Source organism: Cnephaeus nilssonii (assembly GCF_951640355.1).
Source record: "Cnephaeus nilssonii genome assembly, chromosome: 15".
NCBI lineage: Eukaryota > Metazoa > Chordata > Mammalia > Chiroptera > Vespertilionidae > Cnephaeus > Cnephaeus nilssonii.
This window is the reverse complement of record NC_137086.1, coordinates 38,808,796-38,826,851: the sequence shown is the minus strand read 5'-3', so window position 1 is coordinate 38,826,851 and position 18,056 is coordinate 38,808,796.

Sequence of the window (18,056 nt, the reverse complement as noted above, 5' to 3'; positions counted from 1 at the left end):
ATCACTAAAAGGCCCTTGCATCTATGTGAGGCTAAAGTATTTCAGGACAACTGTGATGAAGTGGGGATAGAATCAAGAGGCAAAATTATCACTCTTTTCAGATTATATTCCTTTCTACTAGGAAAACCCAAGAGAAAAACCTCTAAGGATGAATAAAAAAAGTCAAACAAGTTGAACATTTTTAAAAATATGGTACTAAAATCATAATTTTCCTACATACTAACAATTGGTTTAAAAAGATACAATTAAAAAAGTATTCCATTTAAAATAGCAAACAAAAATAAAAATATGCATAAACTAAATAAGAAATATATGAATCACCTTAAGAAATCTTAGGAAAGTTATAAAGATGATTTATTTTTTAATTTCCAAAATGTTTATTTTATTGTTTAAAGTATTTCAAATAGTAGTACATATGACTCCTTTTCCCCCCATTGAACTCCCCCCGGCCTCCCCCACCCCCCGGCACATGCCCTCACCCCCCTCGTGTTTGTGTCCATTGGTTATGCTTATATGCATGCATACAAGTTATTTGGTTGATCTCTTACCCCTCTCCAACCCTCCCCTGCCTTCCTGCTGAAGTTTGACAGTCTGTTCAATGCTTCTTTGTCTCTGTATCTATTTTTGTTCATCAGTTTATGATGTTCTTTATATTCCACAAATGAGTGAGATCATGTGATATTTATCTTTCTCTGACTGGCTTATTTGGCTTAGCATAATGCTCTCCAGTTCCATCCATGCTGTTGCAAATGGTAAGAATTCCTTCATTTTTACCACAGTGTAGTATTTCATTGTGTAGATGTACCACAGTTTTCTAATCCACTCATAGGCTGATAGGCACTTAGGCTGTTTCCAAATGTTAGCTATTGTAAATTGTGCTGCTATGAACATAGGGGTGCATATATCCTTTCTGATTGGAGTTTCTGTTTTCTTGCAATATATTCCTAGAAGTGGGATTACTGGGTCAAATGGAAGTTCCATTTTTAATTTTTTGAGGAAGCGCCATACTGTGTTTCACAGTGGCTGTACCAGTCTGCATTCTCACCAGCAGTGCATGAGGGTTCCTTTTTCTCCGCATTCTCTCCAGCACTTGTCGTTTGTTGATGATAGTCATTCTGACAGGTGTGAGATGGTACCTCATTGTCATTTTGATTTGCATCTCTAATATGATTAGTGACTTTGAGCATGTTTTTATATGTCTGCTGGCCTTCTGTATGTTAAGATACCTAGGAATAAATTTAACCATCGAGGTAAAGGACCTGTACTCAGAAAATTACAGAATGCTGAAAAAAAAAAAGAGATAGAGGAAGACATAAACAAATGGAAGAATATACCGTGTTCATGGATTGGTAGAATCAACATCACTAAAATGTCCATACTACCCAAAGCAATCTATAAATTCAATACAATCCCCATTAAAATACCAATGGCATACTTCAAAGACCTAGAACAAACTCTCCAAAAATTCATCTGGAATAAAGAAAGACCCTGAATAGCTGTAGCAATCTTGAGAAAGAAGAAAAAAGTTTGAGGGATCACAATACCAGATATCAAGCTATACTACAAAGCCACTGTTCTCAAAACTGCCTGGTACTGGCACAAGAACAGACATATAGACCAGTGGAACAGAACAAAGAACCCAGAAATTGACCCAAGCCATTATGCTCAATTAATATTTGACAAAGGAGGCAAGAGCATACAATGGAATCAAGAAAGTATCTTCAATAAATGGTGTTGGGAATATTGGATAGATACATGCAAAAAAATTAAACTAGACCACCAACTTACACCATATACAAAAACAAACTCAAAAATGGATAAAGGACTTAAATGAAAGATGGGAAACAATAAAAGTCTTAGAAGAAGCTATAGGCAGCAAAACAGCAGACATTTGTTGTAGCAATATCTTTACCAATACAGCTCTTTGGGCAATGGAAACTAAGAAGAAAAGAAACAAATGGGACTACATCAAAATAAAAAGTTTCTGCACAGCAAAAGGAACCATAAAAAAAAAAAAAAAACACACAGCAAGAAAGCCCACTGCATAGAAGAACATATTTTCCAATGTTATCTCTGATAAGCATTTAATCTCAAAATTTACAGGGAGCTCATACAACTTAACAAAAGGAAGATAAACAATCCAATAAAGAAGATTTCAATAAATCTTTGAGTTACCATATTTTTCTAATAAGAAGTCTCAATCTTATTAAAGGTGAATTACACCTATATTAACCTATAAATGTAATACAATTATTTTCCAAGTGCTCAGTGGATTTTTACAAAAATTGTTAGAAATTATTTTAAAGTCCACCTGAATGAATAAATAAGAATAACAAAAATGCTATTATAAAAAAAAAAGAAGCAATGGGGAGGAAGATGTCATTCCATATATAAATAATTTTAAGCTATAATAACCAAAACAGCATAGTAAGCAATACAGGAATAGCCAAAGAAACTATAACACCAAATGGAAAATCTAGAAATGAACCCAAGTATTTATTAAAGTTTTTAATATGATGACTAGATATTTCATTTATTGAAGCAAGGATAAATTATTCAATAAACAATTTTTATGTACTATAAAATAAGTTGAAAATTTGAAATTAAATCTCCTGCTATACCAAAATCATTTAAAATATTTATATATAAAATATCACATGTAATAAATATTATAATCTACTTAATAAAAAAGTAACATGCTAATTGACCGTACCTTCGCAACACCCACCAGCCAATCAGGAGTGAGTATTCAAATTAACCCAAAAAAGCTGGTAGGTTAATTTGCATACACAGGCGCCAAGTGGCTGGGGGCGGGGCGGGATGCTTGTGTCTTCATCATGGTGACGACTCAGGCATTCCGCACTACCCCAGCCGCTCTGGGCTTCTGGGCAGTGTGGGAAGGCAAAAAGGCGGCTCCCGGGCCTGAGCAGAAAGGTGGCTCCAGCAAGAGAGAAGGTGCTGCTGGCAGCCAGGGGAAGGAAGGCCCATTCTTGCATGAATCTTCATGCTTGGGGCTTCTAGTGTTATATAATATACATAAGTGAAACCATTAAGGTATTGTAAGAAAATATTCATATGATGTTGGGAAGAAAACTTTCTTTTCCAAATGAAAACTTTAGCAAAGACTTTATAAATTAAATGCATAATTTTCATTTATGCATTAAATATTTATTAAGTATTTACCAGGTTCCAGGTTGAGACACAGGAATAAATAAGACTTATAATTCCTTCCTTCACAGAGCTTGCATTCTCATAGAAAAGACAGGTAGTAGATAAGGAACTAAATACTAAAATAAAACACTTAGGAATTGTTGAATATACAATGAAGAAAATATGCAGTGAAACTGTGATACAAGGAAGGCTTTTCTTAAAAGATGTGATTTAAGCTAAGAGCTCAAGGCTATAAAGGAAATTTTCTATGTCAAGAGCTAGGCACAGAAATCAGCAATATAAAAGCCTCTGACAGGAAAGAACTTGGCACATTGGAGAACTGACAGAAGTCCAGGAAGCTAAAGCAGAGTAACCTGGGGGCCAGTGATGGGGGTAGGTGTAGGGTAGCAGCTGTGAAGAGTGGGTGGTAGTAGTGTGTTGATGGCGGTGAGAGGTGAGTTGGGCATTGGCCCTCAAACAGGGTTTTGTGGGGCATGAAGCAGGTTACATTTTGCTCTGTCTACTACAATGGGAAGCCACTAAAGGTTTTTATGGAAGGAAGAGGTGGGGGTCTAATTTTTACTCTTAAAATATATGGTCACTCCACATTGCTTTATCAGTAACAGAAATTTAAGGGAGAAAGAAAGTTCTATGAAACAAGTGGAGAGATGTTTCATAGCACAGTTATAGAGCTCTGAGAGTGCCTCAGTCACAGTGAAGTAGGAGGTTGGGTCATCAGAGTGCCTGGGAAGGGAGTGTGGCTGGGGTCTTGAGCAGAGTAGAAGAGTCAGGTACCACAAATGAGGTGGAACTCATAGGGAACCTGGAGATGAGCAGAAAGATGCTCAGAAGTCTCCAAGGCTGAACAGATGTCATCAATGTCACCCACATCCATGGCTCTGTTCTTCAAGTATCAATAATCCTATTTAGACTTTAGATTTTGTTATCTTTGGTGCCATGTTCTTTGAAAACTAGAAAGCCATGTACCTGAAATTCTTTCCGTCAGAATACTCACAAAATCAGAACCTGCCATTCAATCCTTTCAAATAAAACTCATTCCTTGTATCAATGATCATGGATTTCATCTTTTATCTTTTTGTTTATTCAACAAATATTTGTCCATCACCACACCTCCCTGTGTGTCAGGCATAGTGATGGGAGATGGGGATATAATTAGGATTGTGTCCCCACGGGACACCTGACAACTGATCCCACCAACTACTGCCAGCCTGTGTTCCCACCTTCCTCCATTCGATATTGGCTGTAAATATATACACACTTTCCATCGGTCATCTTCTTTCACATCCTCATGTACAAATTCTCCCTCTCGCAGAATCAGCCTCTCTCCAACAAGTATACATTAGATTTTTCTCTTTCAATATTTGTTTCCCTGCAGCCTCATATATTAAACGTCTTAAAAAACTATGCACACAAAGATGTGAATGCAAATGTTTATAGAAGCTTTCTTTATTCATAAATTCCAAAAACTAGAAGCAACCTAAATCTCCATCAATGGATCAATAAATGGTGGTATATCCACACCTTGGAACGGTGCTTGTCAGTATAAAGGAGAACAACACAGGTGAGTCTCAGAAGCGTGCTGAGTGAAAGAAGTCAGGTTCAGAGGTTTGTATACTGTGTGATTCCATCTACATGACAATGTGGGAAAGGCAAAACTATGGAACTGAAAACAGATAAGTTGAGGCTGGGGGGTGGGGAGAGGAAATTGACTCCAAAGGAAAATTTTGGGGTGATTTAAATACTCTGTATCTTGGTTATTACGTGACTGTATATGTTTCCAAAAATGCAATGGACTGTATGTTCAGAAAGTATGAATTTTATTGTGTGTAAATTATACCTTAATAAACCTGACAGCTGAAAACTCCTGGCAGGTTGGTTTTTGTTTTTCAACACACACACACACACACACACACACACACACACACACACACACACCCTGAAAACAAGAGAAAAGGAGAAACATGAAAAGACAGGGGAAGAAGAAAAGAGACTGATATGATGGAAAAGGGAGGAAGATTTTTGTTAAGATTCTTTGATAAAGCAATGTAATTCCTAGTTTAGTATAATGTTTAACTGCCTAAAATTGCCGACTACATCTCAGAGATATGTTAGGGGAATAAAAGATCTACCATAAAATTTGAGAAGGTCTCCAAAATAAGAGTACATAAAACATTTAAAATAGAAGTTATATCATTATAGAATAAAACAAAGAATTGATGGCGCTCTCTCCACTTATGATGTAACTAGAGGCTCAGAGCACGAAATCATGCAGGTAGGGTTCCTAGGCCTCGCCTGCAATCAGGGCCATCTTCTGCCCATTCACCAGTCCCCAGGTCGAACGCCACCCTCCGCTGCTGGGGCGGGTAGGTCACAGGCGCACCCCGCAGCTTCCGTCAGCGTCACAAGCCCCAGCAGCAGCGGCAGCACCCACGTGAGCTGGCACACATGCATGGAGGTGAAGTCGCCAGCACCCGCTTTCCTGCCAGTCTGAGCCCCTGAGCAGCCGGGGATGAGCTGGGGATCCCAACGGCCTGACAGCCAGCCTGGTCCTCCTGCCACCCACCACAGTTCCCTCGTTCACCATCGCTGATCCATCGGAGCCTGCGGGCCCAGGAGAGGGACCAAGAGGTCAGTCCCCAGTCCCACCCTGCCACCACCCACCTGCTTCTCTGTGTGGTTCCCCGTTTGCCTGCGGGTGGGGGTAGGGGTGGGAGAGGTAGTGGAGGGGAGTGACAGAGAGGTGGTCAATGCATCTCATAGGGACTGGTCGAGTGGTCATTCCGTTCATTACGCTTATGGTCCCTGGTCTTTTATTATATAGGATTCTATTATGAACTCCCGCCAAGCCAGAAGAAGGCTTGTGCTCGTCTATGTAGCTGCCTTAGAATGAAACAGGTATATTCAGGCCACATCCCCACCCTCCACACACATTACCTGAAAGCCAAGGAGAAAGCACTGGCCAACTCTTTCCCCAGCAACACTCTTTTCAGAGACACGGCCATACACAGGCATTATCCAGCTCAGGTCATGGTCAGCAAAAAAGAGGGAGTGACTTGTGTTTTTGCCATGTAGAGTGTGTGATTAAAATTAATATATTGGATTATATTTGAAATTAACATATGGTATCAGATTCATTTTTCAATCAGAACGGGAAGCCACACTTGCAACACATTTGGGCTAGTTAATATGCATGAATCCAAAGATAGCACAGAAGATCTTGGTACTGAGGCAAATGATGGTAACTTAACTCATAGAAAGAAGTTGGCTAAATTATGAGACAAGCTGTCTTCTGAAAGGGCAAGTCTGTACTGCCCTTTCAGAAAACCCATCCCCCCTCAATACCATCTCCTACCTCAACCCCAAACCTCTCTTTTGAACACCCCCATCAGTGTTCTGGCTTCTTGCCCAAGAACTTGAGAATGAAAAGATAAACAATGAGCTTAGTGTACTTTTCTAGGTATAAGTCCCCTTTCTTCTTCATCATGGGCCCAGGGGCTCTGCTGGGGATTAAAGAGTAAGGATCTAGTATTTTTAAAAAAATATATATCTTTTTATTGATTTCAGAGAGGAAGGGAGAGGGAGAGAGAGACAGAAACATCAATGATGAGAGAGAACCATTGATTGGCTGCCTCCTGCACACAACCCCACTGGGGATCGAGCCCGCAGCCAGGGCATATGCCCTTGGCCGGAATCGAACCCGGGACCCCTCAGTCCGCAGGCCGACGCTCTAGCCACTGAGCCAAACTGGCTAGGGCCAGTATTTTTGATAGAATTGATTTGAGGGCAGTATCATAAGGACTTAGTGGGAGCCATAAGAATAGGGGCCCCCTTAGGTCCCTGGGGCCTGTTCCCCAGACTTTGGCCATGCTGTTTTCACATATGGGAAAATGCAGGTAGAGTTTTCTTTCCAATCTTAACATCCTCTGGTTAAATCATATGCTTGCATTTCTCAGCCATTTCTGTACAAATATGTTTTCCTAATGAGGCATTATATTCCTATGAAATCAAGCTGCTTTTCCTAAAAAATAATATCTTGTGTGTTTTTTTAAAAACACAAACCCTTTTAGTTTGTGGACAATAACATTATGTTATTTTAAAAATAGTACATGATGATACTCCCAAATGCTGGCAGCCACCAATTACAATTTATTTGTGTTCCAAAAACACATTTTTGGAACATGGTTCTGCATAAAATTTACAACATGTGATAGGTTTCCAGGCTAGCCCATACAATTGTGCCTAATTGAATAAAAAAAACCTATAACAATATAGTTGTAATGGTAAACAACAACAACAACAACCGAAAGTTTTGGAAATTATTGAGATAAAATGATAATTTAAGAGAAGAAACAAAGCCCAGGAAGATTGTAGAAAAATAGTACCAGCAATTAAACACATCAAAACAAATAAAAATCCGAAGAACCATTTATCTCAAACATGGGTAGTTAAGAAAAAGAGAGTAAATTGAAGAAAAACTTTTTAGATTGAGTTATACGGATATTCTGTGTGAGTTTCCAGGTACTTTTGGGGGTTGAGAAATTAATGGCATGGTTCTTTATTGAATGACATTCCTATCAAAATGAACAGATTTCTGTGTGCTTCATATTGCTAATATTAGGCTTCATAGGGCTCACAGAGGGGAAGGCGATAGAAAAGAGAAAAAAAGAAGGGTTTTCCTGAGGCAGGAGGAGCTAGTGGGTTTCTTGCAATCTTTTCTTATTGTATGAAAAACCCCATCTTCTCACACATTTCTCCCAGGTGGGCTCGTTCACACCCATGGATTGATTTGACTCTCAACTTTTTGTTCCTCAAGCTCCCTTCATCTTTCTGAACTTCCAACCTACCTCATGCCTCCCAGTGAGTTGTCCCATGGATGAATCAAATGACATTTGTCCAACGAGTACACTCCTTCCCAATCTCACCCAAGTGTTCCTTCCCAACCCAACTCACGCACAGAACACAAAAGAAAAGAAGCCCTCCTCATAATTGACAGCACCCGTCCCTGTCACCTCCCCAGCCACCTGCGCCGGAAGTACTCAGGTCACTCCTTCCTGGACACCTGTGTGTCTGCCCTCATAGACTCTCAAACTTCCCTGTCCGATGTCTCTCAGCATTGTTCTCGAAGTTCACCCCCAGCACCACAGCAAGAATTACTAGTAAGTTCTACAGCCACGGCTCTCCCTGCCTGCAGTCTTGCCCCTTGCAGTCTGTTTCCAGATTGCCAACAAAATGACTGCTGCTCTGTTCTAAATCCTCTGGGGTTCCTCATCATGCACAATAGGGCTGCCCAATGGGAGACCATCAGCCTCAAAGTCAGTGCAGGGGTGTGGGAGGTGGTATAAGATCGGGCTGGTTAAATTGCAGCGTTCTGGGCCCTGCTCTGGGACAATGAAATCTGAATTTTGGGGGAAAGGGGAGCTGGTAAGACTAGTTTTGCATTTTTAAGCAAGTAAGGTGATTTTTTTTTTAAATGCACTTATGGCCCCAGCCAGCTTGGCACAGTAGACAGAGCATCGGCCTGTGGATCAAAGGGTCCTGGGTTCGATTCCAGTCAAGGGCACATGCCCGGGTTGCGGGATCGATCCCCTGTAGGGGTCATGCAGGAGTCAGCCGATCAATGATTCCCACTCATCATTGATGTTTCTATCTCTCTCTACCTCTCCCTTCCTCTCTGAAATTAATAAAAATATATTTTAAAAAATAAATAAAAATGCACTTATGTTTGAAAACCACTGATTTAGGAAATGACCTTCACCCCGTTGGACAGGGCAAAAGGTCATCCACGCTCCTCAGCCTATCCACTTTGAAGCCTCGTTTCCTTCCACTCCACACTTCTCTCTCCTACACACACAGGGCTGTTCCCTAGAGATTCCTTTGCGTGTGTCTGAGCCCTGCCTGGGATGCCTCTCTGGCCTCCCTTTCCCTGGTGAATACCAGCCACCTCTCAAATCCCAGCAGAAGCTGGCACACTGAAGCAGAAGGAAGGTAGTTATTTGTCCCAAGGCTTCTGAGGGAGCCCATGGCACTTCTTAGGGTGCATTTTAACTGCCATGTGCTACGTCTCCTCTGGCTTTACCACCAAAGGAATCACCAGAAATTCTCTCTTCCCCAATCCTTATTTAAGAGTAGAACCAACTATCCCATTAAAAAATAGGACATAAAAATAAGCTCACACTTGCCCCCACTGACATTTACATCAGGCCCATGTCTGAGTCACGTGGAAAACAGACTTATTAAAATGGCTTTGTAAAAGGAAAAATACTCAAACAGTGAGAATAATCATTATTATTTGTTCTAAAATCCTAATGTATATTTTTCCACCCTTTTTATTTACAATATAAAGTGCTTTTCTCAGTAAATCAACAAATATGAGTATTCATGTCACCAAGTGCTGATGATTAAAAATAATTACTTTAATGGTAGCTGGCCTGGTGCCAAACACGATCAGGTTTTGCATTTCAAGCATGATCTTGGATAATTTACATCTCCTTTTGCACCAATACCCAACCACCCTTAATGGGTTCTATTTTAGATTTTATGAATTAATAGAAATTTAGTGCCTAATTCCCTATATTACAATCCACCATTGGCTTTTAGAATCCACAGAATTATCTTTTTTTCTTTAAAGCAGGATGGCTCAATGTCACATAATTCTTCAAGTTACTTATTTAAAATGTGTAGCTGTCTGCTTTCTCTGAGTGGATGTGTAGGAATGGGACAGAATAGAAAGGCAAAGCGGGTCCAACTCTCATGATGTCCCAGGGACCTCTTATTTACTTTGTGGAGGACCTTTGTGGCCAACTCTGCACTGTCTCCTTCACAGACAAAGCCCAGGGTGTGTGTGTGTGTGTGTGTGTGTGTGTGTGTGTGTGTGTGTGTGTGTGTCTACTGCTGGCTACACTCCCATCCCTGGGTTGGGAGAGCCACTCCTTCTGTGGTCTTATGCTTTGCCTACCAAAGAGCACCTTTCTGTAACTTATGATTAAACTACAAATTCCCCAAAGACGTTGCCTTCTTCTATCCCCTGCCTATGGCCAGGTTACTTCAAAATTAGTGGCACATTGCTGATCTAAAAGGCAGTTTTCAGGTTACATGGGGAATAAAAAGGAAGAAAACCACAAATTCTGTAAGCAAGGCTATTCCTAATACACAGTGGCAGATTAAAGCTGGGTTGTGAGAATCCTGGAACCTATTATTCAGGCCCATGACTTATATAGGTCAGTGTAAATAACCTCAGGCATAAAATGGTTAACTTTTATGATGGGTGAGGCATCCAATTTAAATAGATGGCTCACATGCTTTACTGTGGCTTAAGTAAATTTTTTATTGAGAAAATGGCATAAAGATTGGGGTAACAACCGAATCTCATTTCTTGTTGGTGAACAGGAAGTCTGTGGGATCACTCGGACTTTCTAGGAGTGCCAATTTTGCTAATTTCAACCTTATTTCAATGTCCTTTTTGTGTACTTTGCAGTTGGGAGAAGCTGCTTTGGTGCCTTGCTATGGATGTGTGGTCTGGACAGTCAAGTATGTCAACTATATGGTCAACTGGAAGAGAACTGGTCCTGCTTCATTTTCAATAGTCTTACTAAACTATTAGTAACTACTATTATTAATCTCTTTTAAAGTATATCCAATTAGAACAAGATTCAAAGATATAATAAGTTCTACCGATTAGTAAGCTATTTGCTAATTTTTTATTCATTTGCTCTTATTAATTGTTGCTTAATATAAATGGTTTAACCAGTATAGAACACTTCTTTCAACATATCATTCATAATTAAACAAAATAAAAACATTTCCAGAGGTATTTCTCTTAAACCAATTGATGACAATAACTTTCTAAGTTTAGATGCTGGTTATATAGAAGGAAATAAAATTGCATATATTGTCTTGTTCAAAATCATACTGCATTTGGTGTTGGCTGCTGCTTTGCTTCTATGATTTTTCCTGGACAATACATACTTGGCTGGCTACTCCTACCCATCAATACCCAGTTATCTCCTATTTCTCCGACAGTTCCCGATCAGGTCATCTGCTAACCTTTGGCACTGGTAGATGATCTGATGTCTGGAAACCTAATTTAACCAATCCTGTGGAGAAGATGACATTATTTGAAGGCCTCTTGCCTTGATCATTGGGTTGTATATATTACTATGATTAACTTCCTTGATTTATTGTACTCTTTTATAATTTCTTCTACACTATTCTGAGGATTCCAGTTTTCCTGATATATACACTTGGGTATGATAGAGATAGAAAATATATTAAGTGATGGGATGTCACTGATCTGCTTGAACTGGTGATGTCTGGTTGTGGACTAGAATGAGGTAATTCTTCACCTGCTCAACTCTCATCTTTAGCTCTTTGCCCTTGGAAAATTTCATTATATTGATGAATTTGCATTAAATGTTTCTGTAGTAATCATGATTTTTATAGCCTTCTTTGGAAAATCTTTTTACCCCACTTTAATTTTCTTGATAATATTTACAACTGCCCAACATTATTTGTTTGTTCATAGTCTGTTTCTACCATTAGATATAAGTTCCATGAGAGTAAGAATTATACCTTTGATACTTAGAACAGTCCCTAGGACTTAGATGGCAATCAATATATACTTATTGACTACACTTGTTGAATAAATGTTGAATAGATAAATTAGCCATAGGCAAGAAGGACTGAAATACTTAGGAAGGGATATTACTGATTTACCAATATAATATGCTGATATTCATTCTATAGAAAAATCTTCAGGACTAACATATTTAGGATGTTTTGCCATAGTCTCATTTGATATTGGGAAATGGATGAGGTATGGTAGCATAGTGTTTAAGGGCATAGATCTGGATTCAGGCTGCCTATGTTTGAATCTGGTTTTAACTCTTACCATCTGTTCAAAATTTCTTACAAGTCCCTTAATTTATTTGTAACTCAATTTCATCTCTTCAGAATGGGGATGATAACAGTGCCCCTTAAGGGTACTCAAAGGGTTGTCATGAAGATGAAATAAAAGAATATATTTAAAGCTCTTGCAAAAGTAATTTGCTCATGGTAAGCACACAATAAGGACTATGTGGTTACAAATAACAGAAAATGCAACTCAAGTTGACTTAGTTGACTTAAATGATAAAAGGAAATTTATTGTTTCATGAACTGAAAAGTTCAGAGGCAAGATGTGATCTAGCATCTATAATAATTGATAATAATAAAAGCATAATATGCTAATTAGACTGGACGTCCTTCCGGACAAAGCCGGAGCTGCGAGGGAGGCCCGGGTCCCAGGTGCCAGAGGGAAGCTGGTGCCAGCAGCTGGAGGAAGGAAGGCCTACACTTGCACGAATTTTGAGCTTTGGGCCTCTAGTGTATTAATAAGGACTCTGCTTAAGTTATTTTTTGTTTCCTTTTTGCAATTCAGTCCATCCCTCCCCCTTCCCTTTGGAGACTTTATACTTTATGGAAGCAACGTGGTGTAATAAGGTTTGACCTTACAGACACATTGTATATGACTAACAGGAAGAGAGAGTCTCTTTAAATAGCTTCCAAGGAAGTTTGAAGGAGTTCTTACCTAGAAGCAATAACTCTGATATCTCCTGACATCTTTCTGGGAAAATTCTATCACATGCCCACATTGACCCAAACACTGTGGCCTTTTGGACTGGACATATTGATTGGCTTAAACTAACCATATATAACTTCCTGGACTGGAGAGAAGCTTAGCTTGCATTGAAGCACTTGGACCTCATGGTGGAAGAGTTGAAACCAGACCAAAACTGGGGCACTATTAATAAGAGGAAGAAAAATGGATGCCCCAAATAGCAAAAGTATTCTATTGATGAATAAACTATAGAAAGCTTCTTTAATCCTATTGATGCTATAAAATGGGCAGAAGGAGAAGAAATTTTATCACCATCACCTTCACAAAACATTTATTTTGGTGAAATGGTTTACCTGATGCACTATAATGGATTGAGTGTTCATCCAAATCTTGCTAACATTTTTTTTTCACTCCAGTCTTTCTTTAACAGTTCTTCCAGCCACACATACAATCTGTTACTTTATTTTTTGTATTTCCTTGTGTACAATATGAACAAGAAGACTTAATTCTTTATAATCTTAAATTATATTCTCAATTTTATGAAATAAAAGCATATTTTGCAATCAATTCTCTCTTATACAATAATAGGGAATGAATGTAAAGTGGCCAAATGATACATTTCATGTGATTTTTTCTCATAAATCTTATGTGACTGTCAATTTGCAGAGGATATTGAAATATAACCATAATTTTACCACAGTGACAAATGTTTATGACATAGTGCCAAGCCTCTTGTTTTGGAAAATGTTGAGGCCACTTTTTATTCTTGGTGGGTTTTTTTGTTTTGTTTTAATGATAGGCATAAAAGACACAGCTTTTATTGTAACCTTCTGTATAAAACACTATTATTGACATCTAAGGATTAAGTTTTAATTGAAGTAAGATTTCAAATGGTCTATTATCTGTGATCCCAATATAATGATCACAAAGACATCCTAGAGCAGGCAATGAAACAGATAAATATGTTGAAAGACAGCTAACAGCTCCATTTAGCTCACCCATGCTTGCCAAACGTGACACACACAATTTAGCCAGACTGATGGAAAGGGAACATAAAATATAGCCAGATTGTGATACTGCATGTTTCTCAGATGGTATTTCCTTGGACTGAAAGTCAGGTATCTGATATGCCTAGACATGGTATTCCTATAGCTGTAGAAGGGTGTTTTGCCCACACATCATATTTTTTTTTGCTTTAGTTTGGAACTTCTTTGAGAGCAGAGCTGATGGAGAGTCTCTCGTCTATGCAGTGTCTTGGAGGAAATGATTGCTCACCTGTCTCCAGCACAAAGAGAGAGTGGGGAGATATCCATGACTAAACCCAAACTGACTCCTAGGGGAGAGGTGAGAAGTGGATCCAACAAATATTTAACAAACAATATTAATTGGAGATAGTTATTGCAAATGATAGGAAGTGAAGTTTGCTATAAAAGTGGTGCCAATGATGTTTGTAGTCTCTCGATTTGTTTTAGATCTTCATCCAACAGTTTTACCAGGGGAACATGCCACAGAGAATCTGAATGGTGTGAATTTGAGTCTGTGTTCCAAAGTGATTCCATAACCTGGATTCCAATAGCCCAGCTATTTTCAACCTTTTCCATCTCATGGAAAACATAAACTAATTACTAAAATTCTGCGGGACACAAAAATATATTTTTTGCTGATTTGACCAAAAATAGGTATAATTTTGATTCATTCCCACTGGATGGCCATTTTTGTGTTGGGTGTTGTCATTTTTTTTTTTTAAATTTGACAATCTAAGGAAAAGATTTCAGTGCCCCTGACTAAAGAGTCAGGTATTGCAGGTATTTTAGACATACTTGAGGCACACTGAATGAAAATTACTGCAATAGCCTATACATGGAACCTGAGCAAATCTTGTTATATGGAGATTCTGATTTAGTAGTTCTGATGGAGGGCCTGAGGTTCCATATTTCTAATAGGTCCCCAGTTGATGCTGATATAGCTGGCCCAAGACCACACTTTGAGTAGCAAAAAGTTAGTACTTATGAAGGTGTGAGACTGAATTGGCAATAATTCTCCTGTTCTTGGCATTTTCCTTTAAATTAAGACCCTTAATTTTTTTTAACTCTAGTTTGTCCAGTCACCTGACAGAGGGATTTCTCAAACTTTAATAAGTACAAAGAATCACATGGGAATTCTTTAAAAATTCAGATTCTTTGTCCTTTACAGAAATACTAATTAGGTAGGTCTAGAATGGAGCCAATAAATCTGAAATTTTTTAACAAACATTCCCCCCTTCCCATCCCCACAATTTTGATGCAGATGGCCTTTAACTCAGGCTTTGGGAAACACTGAGATGAATAAGTTAAGTAGAAACACCCGTTTTCTACATAGCTCATCATTCTTAATCATCAGCATGAAGGATGTCAACTAAATAGTGACCATATTTTGTAGGAGCTGGTAATGAAGGCCCAGAATCACTTGGGTTGGTCAAACTACTCTCTTCAGCCACAAGGACACGCCCCAAGAATGCTTCCCTGAGTGAAGAATCCAGTACATTGCTTTTGTTACAGGAAAACTTCAATAAATAATAATATTCAGAGAACAAATGATATGGGGGCATATGGATACCATTTATTATTGAATTGGGTAAGCCAAGGTGCCATTTATCTGGGTTCTTCCTCTTAACAAATGGCATCTTCATAAAATGAAATGGTGCTACAAGGCCCCTGCCCAATTAGTAGCACTCTTGCATTTTCTTTTTTTATTAAAAGCTTTTTTTAAAATTATTTCAGAGGGGAAGGGAGAGGGAGAAAGAGATAGAAACATCAATGATGAGAGACAATCATTGATTGGCTGCCTCCTGCATGTCCCCCACTGGGGATGGAGCCTGTAACCCAGGCATGTGCCCTGACTGGGAATTGAACCGTGACCTCCTGGTTCATAGGTCAATGCTCAACCACTGAGCTACACCGGTCAGGCAGTAGCACTCTTGTTTTGAACCATCCAGCTCCCATCAGGCCTATAAGAAAATTAGCCATATTAAAAAAATACCCAAGACTAGGAGCTTATACAACTGGTTTTCCAATCTGTTTTCTTCCCAGAGGATGTACAGAGAACAAATAAGCAAGGCCAGCATCATTCACTAAACCCTAGAAATAAACTGCCCAGGAGTTACCAGGAAAAATCAGGGAGAACTGGGAAAAAAGAATTACTGGGATATATGATCTCTTCATAATAGAGCTGAGACCAAGGAAATGTCCAGGTTGATTTCTTGAGATGCTGGGAGGTGGGGAGGTTTTCTGCCATAAATATTTCTTAGAAAACCAAGAGTCCAATTTGCTTCCTGCTCAAACAGGCAAAATGCCACTCACCTCAAGCATATACTAGGCAAAGCAAATGGGTGGAATGTGCATTTTCTTATTCTTATACCATGTGTGTATCATCAGAGCTCTTGGCTCATTCACACATGCTCATATAATTATTCCTAAATGACCCTGTTGTGTTGAAAGCTTGCTAAGGTTGTGGCAAAATGATGAAATGAAATCTGTGCTGCCTAGGGGAAAAACACTAGGGAAACAAAAATTTTGAATGCAAATTTTGTGTGTATGCATTTTTTGTGCTGACTATGTGTTGGAACAATGTGACTTTTGCTATCAGGATAAATGGCAATGTGCCAGTAATATTTGAAAATAAAATTGCTAGGAAAGTTATTGCAAAATGCAGACATGCATCAGCAAAATTCTACTCTTTCCACTCCCAAGGCCTCGGCCACGAGGCAGGCTGATTGGATATGGTGATAGAGGATCAAAGGGATATGCAGGACAGCCATCTCTGACCTTTCCAAAACAGACAAACACTCAGGGTTGCATGGAGACATAACAACGTACAGTGACATGGAGACTTCTGTAACAAGACACAGATGTAAACAACCAAAAAACGTGCCCAACTTTGCTCCCTTGATTAGTAGTGTTTTCATCCTTTTTTTCCTTCTCCTCGAACTAATTGTTATTCTCTAGTCTTATGAGAATCAGTAGGATTCTTAAAAGAGGAATTCCATATCTTTGACATTTTGAGACCACGTCGTCTAACCTCTATGGTTAAGACTGCTAAAAGCTGGGGTTAAGTGGCCTGTTCAAAAATCACTTCAGTTAATTGATTGTAGAATCAGAAAGCTGAGGATAAGGCTAGACCAAGCATGTCAAGCTCAAGGGCTAACATGGGCCAAATAAACAAGGCATGCAGCCTGCGGGCCACGAGTTTGACATGCTTGCTCTGACTGATACCTTCTACGTTGGTTCTTGCCATACCCATCATATAAGGAATAAGCAGGGCTTGTGTCATCCTGGTTATTTAACCTTGACACATTCATTTGGAGGCTGATAGTTCTAACTTGTAACTCCTATATCTTCAGACCCTGGCCTAGAAGAGAGTAAAGAGTCAGAAAACACTTCTTACAATGTTTGCTGAATGAACGACTGAGTCTTGTATATCATTACCTACTCAGATTTTCTGTACATTTTTACATCAGTGTATGGTTTTTGAATATAAACTGTGATTTAAAAATAAACTGTCATTTAATTTCCATTTTTACACACACTGCAATCAGCAATAGCACCACCAATGGCATCATCATGATGATTAATGCCAACAGAGTCTACATTCAAAACCATTCACATTCAGTTTTCCATTCCAGGGGTCAGCTTCTCAGGAGGGCCAATTACAAATGGCAAATAATGCCTCATAGGGCAATATTTATATGGAGACCTTAGAATCAATTTTCTCCAAAGGTAGTCTTCCTGATTGGATTATTACTTGTGGCTGTGGCTAAGATCAACCACCACAAATTATGTGAGATCTATCTTTTTCCTGCTGTACACACACACACACACACACACACACACACAGCACAAAGCATGCCTGTGTATGTTCTAATCATTCTGTTTTCAGTTCCTCTTCTCTTTAAGACTGGTGCGTATTTCTAAAAATGCGTAATTATGTCCTGCTGCTTCTTCAGTTGCCTTTCTCATGCTCCTGATAATTACTGGCCAGTGCTATTACCTCATAATCCAGGGCCTGCCTTGTTTTCCTCACTAGTGGTTGTACAAAAGCACAGTTTTAAGATAGAAAACTAATCAGTGCAGTTTTTCTTCCTTTGAGCTCAGAAAAGCCCCATCAGGATTGTGCAGCTGAGTCTCTATCTCCAATAAAAGATGTCTCCAGTATCTTGCACTCTTTTCCAGGTTCATCCAGCTCATTCTGAATTGAACGGGAAAGTCTTTAACTGCCCCTGGTAACTTTGTTTTCCTTTCCTATTGGCCCAGAG